General features: G+C 40.6%; 1 pseudogene; it reads left to right on the forward strand.

Annotated features, from left to right (window-relative positions):
• Positions 1 to 6,260: 6,260 nt before the first annotated feature.
• On the forward strand, positions 6,261 to 7,540 carry LOC116460022 (keratin, type I cytoskeletal 18-like; annotated as a pseudogene).
• The last annotated feature ends 253 nt before the right edge of the window (positions 7,541 to 7,793 follow it).

Below are 7,793 nucleotides of genomic sequence, written 5' to 3' on the forward strand. Positions count from 1 at the left end.
GAAGGAAGGAAGGAAGGAAGGAAGGGAGGGAAGGAGGGAAGGGAGGAGAGAAAGAGAGAGGGAAGGAGGGAGGGAGGGAGGGAGGAAGGAAGAAAGGAAAGAAAGAAGAAAGAAAGAAAGAGAGAAAGAAAGAAAGAGAGAGAGAGAGGGAGGGAGGGAGGAAGAAAGAGAGAGAGAGAAAGGAAAGGAAAGGAAAGGAAAGGAAAGGAAAGGAAAGGAAAGGAAAGGAAAGGAAAGGAAAGGAAAGGAAAGGAAAGGAAAGGAAAGGAAAGGAAAAGAAAGGAAAGAAGGAGGAAGGGAGGGATTAGATTACATTACATTTTTTTCTTTTTTTTTTTTTTTGAGACAGAGTTTCGCTCTGTTGCCCAGACTGGGGTGCAGTGGTGCAATCTCAGCTCACTGCAAACTCTGCCTCCCAGGTTCAAGCAATTCTCATGCCTCAGTCTCCCTAGTAGCTGGGATTACAGGCATGAGCTACCATGACTGGCTAATTTTTGTATTTTTAGTAGAGACGGGGTCTCACCGTGTTGGCCAGGCTGTTCTTGAACTCCTGACCTCAAGTGATCCACCTGCCTCAGTCTCCCAAAGTCCTGGATTACAGGCATGAGTCACCGCACTTGGCCAAGATTACATTTATCTAAAGAGCAATTTAGACCTATTTTCTCCCTCTCTCACAATTTCTCTCTCTCATACACGCACACAGAGAAAACACACTATAACTTAAAAATTGTTATTTATATGCTGTTAAATTATGGCTGGCACTGTTTAATTTTTCGAGTCTTTTTTTGCAGTGAATATGCATTAACTTCAAAATTGCAAAATATACACAGGAAAAAAAGAGCATAATTAGATGACAAGCCAAAACCCAAAGTATATCCTACTTTCCAGCAGTTCCTCTTGATCTGTAATAAGACACATGTCTCCAAGCAAAATCCAAGGCATGAGTTTATATGGTCAAAAGCAGAGCAGGAAGATTGAAGCAAAAATAGTTCTCCTAAGTAGAGAAGAACTAGCTGCCTAGTGTTTACAAATGCTGGCATAAACCGCCTAACAGCTCTTATTTTAGCACACTTACTATCTATTTTCACTATTTCCAAAAGGTAGGAGATTACTCTCTGGTGGATTCTAGGAATGTGTCTTTACTCTCATTTCAGTGAAATTAAACTTTCTATGTTTCTCCAGAATAAAAGAACAAATAAAACAATATTTCAAAACAGTATCCATTTTACTTTCATGTGTCTGGATGAAGTGAGTTCTAGAGGGAGGTGAGAGGGAGAAGGCAACAAGAGAGAGTAGGAATAGTCAAGACCCTGTTTTCAAAAAATAATAACTAAAAGAAGAAGAAAGAGAAAGGATGTCACTTTCATGAGAGTGGTATTTCTAACCTATGTCATACTAGAGACCCCCAAAATATACATTTCTTTCTCCAAGACGCCAGGAGTGAAAAACAGAAATGATGTAGAAGAAATACACACTGTCTTTCATCAAGCAGTTTAAGGTTGAGACATAGGGAATGGGACCAAGGCAGAAAAAACATGACATGACACAGCGACTTCCAAGTTCATCAACTGCCTTTTTAAAATATTGCATCAAAACCCGGCTACTCGGGAGGCTGAGGCAGGAGAGCTGCTTGAACCCAGGAGGTGGAGGTTGCAGTGAGCCGAGGTGGCACCATTGCACCCCAGCCTGGGCGACAGAGCGAGACTCTGTCTCAAAAATATATATATATTGCATCAAGAAACTGAATAAGGTGTGTGTGTGTGTATGTGTGTGTGTATGTGTGTGTGTGTGTACAAGGGGGATGGAGAGAGAGAGATTGATTTTTAGGACTTAGCTCATATGATTATGAGACTGATATATCTAAAATCTGCAGAGTAGTCCTGCAGGCTGGAGAACCAGGGAAGAGCTGATGTTGCAGCTTGAGTCCAAAGGCAGTCTCCAGGCAGAACTTCTTCCTCCTCGGGGAGCCTCATTTCCATTAAGACCTTCAACTGGTTAGATGAAGCCCACCCACATTGTGGATAGTGCTCTGCTTCACTTGAACTCTACCAATTTAAAAGTTAATCACATTTTTAAAATACCTTCATTGCAACATCTAGATTGGTGTTTGGTCAAACATTTGGGCACCATAGCCTGGCCAGTCTGGCACATAAAATTAACCATCCTGAAACTCAAACACTTGAAAAAACAGAAAACTCAGGAAAAAAGTAAAAGATGATGCAATCGGATGATTAAGTGGTGTCATAACGTATGTAATTTTTCTAAACATACTACTCATTAACAGAAGTTAGAGCATCAGTTTGAATGTAGTTATTCTACAGTGGTTGGAAGTCAACCTCCCTGGTTAAAGAAAAAGGTATCAGATTTCGTCTGTTTTTCTGAATCAGGTGAATGTTTTAAAGTACCTTGTTTCCAAGCCATCTTTCACTATGACATTGCTTTTCAGAAAGCACTATTGATTCCTATGGCTATCTTGTGGTTGCTGCAATAAGTCTAAATTATTCCTGGGTCTCAAGTGAGACCCTCATCATCTGGCCACCACACTTAACCTTATTTCCTTCAATTCCCCAGCTGCAGCTTCTACAGACTCTATACTATTCATGCTGTGTAGCTTTTATTTTCTTTTAGTCCACAATGACTTCTCCATTTTTCTCTGCCTATTCACCAAGCATAACTATCCTTCACAGATCAAATTAAGTCCTACCTAATCTATCAAATCACGTTCATCTATGAATTCTTCTCTGACTACTCTTGCCGATAGTATATAGCCAACCTTCCTGGTTAAGGAGAAAAGTATCAAATTCCATCTGTTTTTGCCAACAAGCCTTTCTTTATTGAATACTTTATAATATAATAGAGTAACATAATATCAGTGATACTAGTGTAATAAATTCAATTCCATTAATTTTTTTGAAAATTTTGCTGATATAAGGAAGAGTCAATAAATATATTGCTCTAAGGAATTGCATCATCGTCCAAATGATTTATAGTTATTGAAGCATAAAATTTTCTTTTCAGTAAAAATATTTATTGAGCCTCTCAATAAATATAAATAATTACATATAGTTATACGTGATATATAATATATAAAACATTATGTATATTGAGGGGTGTGTGTGTGTGTGTGTGTATGTAAGTGTGTGTGTATAATGTATACCAAGTCTAGGCTCTTGAGATAAATATATACTGGGCTAGTCTCTTGAGATAAATTAAGAAATACAATCACAATCTGGTAGGGAAGAAGAAACAAACCAAAGATCAAACTTATTTTCAACATATCATGATACCTGTGTAGCAGATACATGAGCAAAGTACTTAGAAACCACCTAATGCAGCTGCATTATTTCAAAGCTGAAAATATTGAGCTCATAAAGAGCGTATATATTTACGTAGCAGAATCTGGGACTGGACTCCAAGCTGTTCATTGGTTGCTACAACCTAATTAAAGTCTACAAAGAGAAAATTATCTACAGAGAAAAGGTTTACTCAATAACATAGCAAATCAGCACAGCTCTGGATTTCACCTAAAAAACATCTCACCAAGCTCTCAGGCCAGGAATATGTATTTTTTTTTCTGGTTATAGAGAAATGGCCCAGCCAGTGAGTGGTAGAGCATTAATCTCACCATTAAGGCTCTGACATTGCTGAGGTCTTTACCACCAGTGAGTAGCAATTATTTTTGTAGTAGAGGTCCATGTACAGAGAATTGATTCTCCAGTGCATATGAATATCCCCTATTAGCCCCACTTGATAAGTGGGAGCTGTGCTTTTGCCTGCCGTGGAGGGCTACAATTGCCCAATCGAACAGTCTCTCTTCATGCATAAACATCACTTCTGCTATCACTAATGGGAAAGGGTTCCACAGGGCTGTGGAAAATAGAGCCCACAGTCTTTTGATAAATCTGTCAAATGTGACATGTTCTATGTGAAGAGCAGCACCACGGCTGATTAAATGAGCAACCCAGTGTACAGTACAATAATGTGTCAGAGCACTTCAGTGCAGACAGCTGTTTGCAGCTCTGGGAGAAATATCAGGACTTAAAATAAGAGTCATTAGCAGGAACCCAGGTAAAAATGTCCACACTGCCAACATTGCAGACCTCTCTCATTGATATGCCCTTCACCTCCCTTCCCTCCTTTACCTTGTTTTGGTCACTCTCTTAGGACCAAATACATACATCTGGACAAGGAATTCTGTAGTACTGAGGTGACAGGCTGGAGACAAGAACACAGCTTACCTGTCATCTGTGTGGATGCAGCACAGGCCTACAACCTATCTCCGTCTGTCCTTCAACATTGTGACCACAGGACATGTTGTGCCTGGCAAAATTCTCACCAATCAAAGCTTTCCCTTGATGGTCCCTGGTCTCCCTTCTGCACGCATGCACCCAGGACCCTCACACTGCTCCACAAGTCCCATCCAGCATCTACCAGGATCCCTCAGAGCTCCCACCTCTCTATCATCTGCCTTGGGGCATCCAAAGCGTTTCTAAATTCAGTAGAATAAAGGCTATACTGTTATTCCTCTTTTTTTGTATTTTAAGTAATTTGATTTAAAAAATCTTACATAAATTGGTTGAAAGCAGGCCAATCCTTAGAACAATAAAATTATCAGATCCCCTCTTATGCTGATGAAATGGACTTGTAAATAGCAGCTAAGGGTAATATTAAGAAATAACTGTACCTGGAGGCTAATTGTTAGCAGAAATAACAGTTTGGCATTATCCATGATAAAATAAAATTATTGTATTGTATGAAAATTTCCAAGTTGGAGAATATTTTTTAAAATAGGTCAATTCATCCATATACCTGGAAGAATACTTTTCACTTAATAATTATAAATAAGAGTATTAAGTACCTACCACATACTTAGCATTTGCTAAGTATATTGCCTCATATCAGTCTCACAATAGCATCCTGAACTACGTAGCACCCTTGTGTATGCTTTATAAATAAGAAAATTTATAATTAAAAGAGTAATTTGCCTAAGATCCCACAGATAATAAATGATGGAGCTGGGATTTGAATTTAGGTTTATCTGACTTAATCACATATGGGGCTGATGGCTAAACAACATTGTTTCTCATGAGCCAATTCATGTCCATGAAACCAAAAGAAAGGTGCAGCATTCTTCTAAAGTCAGTTGCCCTATAGGGCTCTTTGATGGTCTAAGGGTCTAATTGGTAATACCAGTGTTTGCATTTTTTTTGGGGGGGGGAGTTAAAAAAAAAAGCTTCCTTTCATATTATGTGTCCAGAATGCTAGAATCTTCTCTGAGTATTTGCTCAAGCACATAAAAAGATTAAACTCCATTTTAAAAATAGTAATGGCTTTGTTTATAACTATTCTCACAGGCTACCTCCATAGGTAAGGTTAAAATTGACATCCAAGTAATTTACAACATTTGAATGTCTGGTATCTAAAACTCACAAATTTCTTTTTAACAAAAAATGAAAAATATTCTCCCTTTAGTCTGATCACATAATTTAATCATGAACTAACTTTGATAATGAAGGTGATAGGAACTCTCATCTTTGAACCAAAGCAGCAGGAGGAAACTCACTGAATTAAGTTTGATTATCAGAAACATGTGATCAACTAGAGTTGATCATGAACTCTAGTATCCCAGATTTTAGAAAAATGCTTTCTATGAGTTACAATTTCATGTTACAACTTCAACTTTTATAGTCAATACACACTGCCCTCCATTTGTGGAAGAACTGTGTATCTTTTACAAAATAACTTAGTACATCATTTATCATGTTACCCAGTGTCCATTCCATAAAGATCCAAATGACAGATCCCTTCCAGAATTTATTGCAATTGTCTTCGCAAAATAACTTGTAGCCTCCATAATTACTATTCAATAAATAGCACCTAACCCCTGGATTTCCTATATTGTTTTTGTGCCAAGACTATACTGTGCTTTGTCCTTTGTGAAACATGGAGCCCAATATAATCTTAGCAATAGCAACCAACCAATCATGAGTTCCTGTCAAATTTCTGCTGTTTCTCTAAATGATCTTTGATATATCTATTTTTTTCTTTTTAATGTTTATCTTTATTGTCCTACTGTATTTATAGTTTAGTTTCATAAATTGTTGCTTATATTACATGGATAAAGTCAATAGATAACTACAAATTAGATAGATGAATGGATATACATAACATACATAAATAAATATACACACTCGGTCGTCGGCAAAGCCTGAGTCCTGTCCTCTCACTCTCTACCCACCCCTCCCCCAACCCCGGATTGCATGAGCTTCACCACTCGCTCCACCTTCCCCACCAACTACTGGTCCCTTGGCCCAGCTACAGGCTCCACCGATTAGCAGCGCAGCCAGCATCTATGCAGGTGCCGGGGGCTCTGGTTCCCGGACGTCCGTGTCCCGCTCCACCAGCCTCCGGGATGGCATAAGGTCCGGGGGCCTGGTGCGGGGATGGCCAGGGGTCTGGCAGGAATAAGAGGCATCCAGAACAAGAAGGAGACCATGCAAAGCCTGAACGACCGCCTGACCTCCTATTTGGACAGAGTGAGGAGTCTGGAGACCTAGAACTGGAAGCTTGAAAGTAAAATCCGGGAGCACTTGGAGAAGAAGGTACCCCAGTTCACAGACTGGAGCCATTACTTCAAGACCATTGAGGACCTGAGGGCTCAGATCTTCGCAAATACTGTGGAAAATGTCCGCGTTGTTCTGCAGATCGACAATGCCCGTGTTGCTGCTGATGACTTTAGAGTCAAGTATGAGACAGAGCTGGCCATGCGCCAGTCTGTGGAGAGCGACATCCATGGGCTCCACAAGGTCACTGATGACACCAGCGTCATCAATGGCTGCAGCTGGAAACAGAGATCGAGGCTCTCAAGGAGGAGGTGTTCTTCATGAAGAAGAACCACGGAGAGGAAGTAAAACACCTACAAGCCCAGATTGCCAGCTCTGGGTTGACCATGGAGGTAGATGTCCCCAAATCTCAGGATCTCGCCAAGATCATAGCAGACATCTTGACCCGATATGACGAGCTGGCTCGGAAGAACCGAGAAGAGCTGGACAAGTACTGGTCTCAGCAGATTGAGGAGAGCACCACAGTGGTCACCATGAAGTCCGCCGAGGTTAGAGCTGCTGAGATGCCGCTTATGGAGCTGAGACGTACAGTCCAGTCCTTGGAGACTGACCTGGACTTGATGAGAAATCAGAAGGCCAGCTTGGAGAACAGCCTGAGAGAGGTGGAGGCCTGCTATGCCCTGCAGATGGAGCAGCTCAACGGGATCCTGCTGCACCTGGAATCAGAGCTGACAGACCCGGGCAGAGGGACAGCTCGCCAAGCCCAGAAGTACAAAGCCCTGCTGAACATCAAGAGCAAGCTGGAGGCTGAGATCGCCACCTACTGCCTCCTGCTGGAAGATGGCAAGGACTTCAATCTTGGTGATACCCAGGACAGCAGCAACCCCATGCAAACCATCCAAAAGACCACCACCAGCCAGATAGTGGATGGCAAAGTGGTGTCTGAGACCAACGACACCAAAGTTTTGAGACATTAAGCCAGCAGAAGCAGAGTACCCTTTGGGGACCAGGGGGCCAATAAAAAGTTCAGAGGTAAATAAATACATAAATATATATATAATATATATGTATATATATATAGATACAGAGGTGGTACAGTAAAATGAAATTGAAGATGGGGACTTAGATTCTAATTCAAGATGGCTAATAGAGACGTCAGACATCCACCCTTTCTAGAAAGAAGAACCAAAATTATGAATAGACAATTGTACCTCAAATAGAATATCTAGT

The sequence above is a fragment of the Hylobates moloch genome, unplaced genomic scaffold, assembly GCF_009828535.3.
Source record: "Hylobates moloch isolate HMO894 unplaced genomic scaffold, HMol_V3 SCAFFOLD_20, whole genome shotgun sequence".
Taxonomy (NCBI): domain Eukaryota; kingdom Metazoa; phylum Chordata; class Mammalia; order Primates; family Hylobatidae; genus Hylobates; species Hylobates moloch.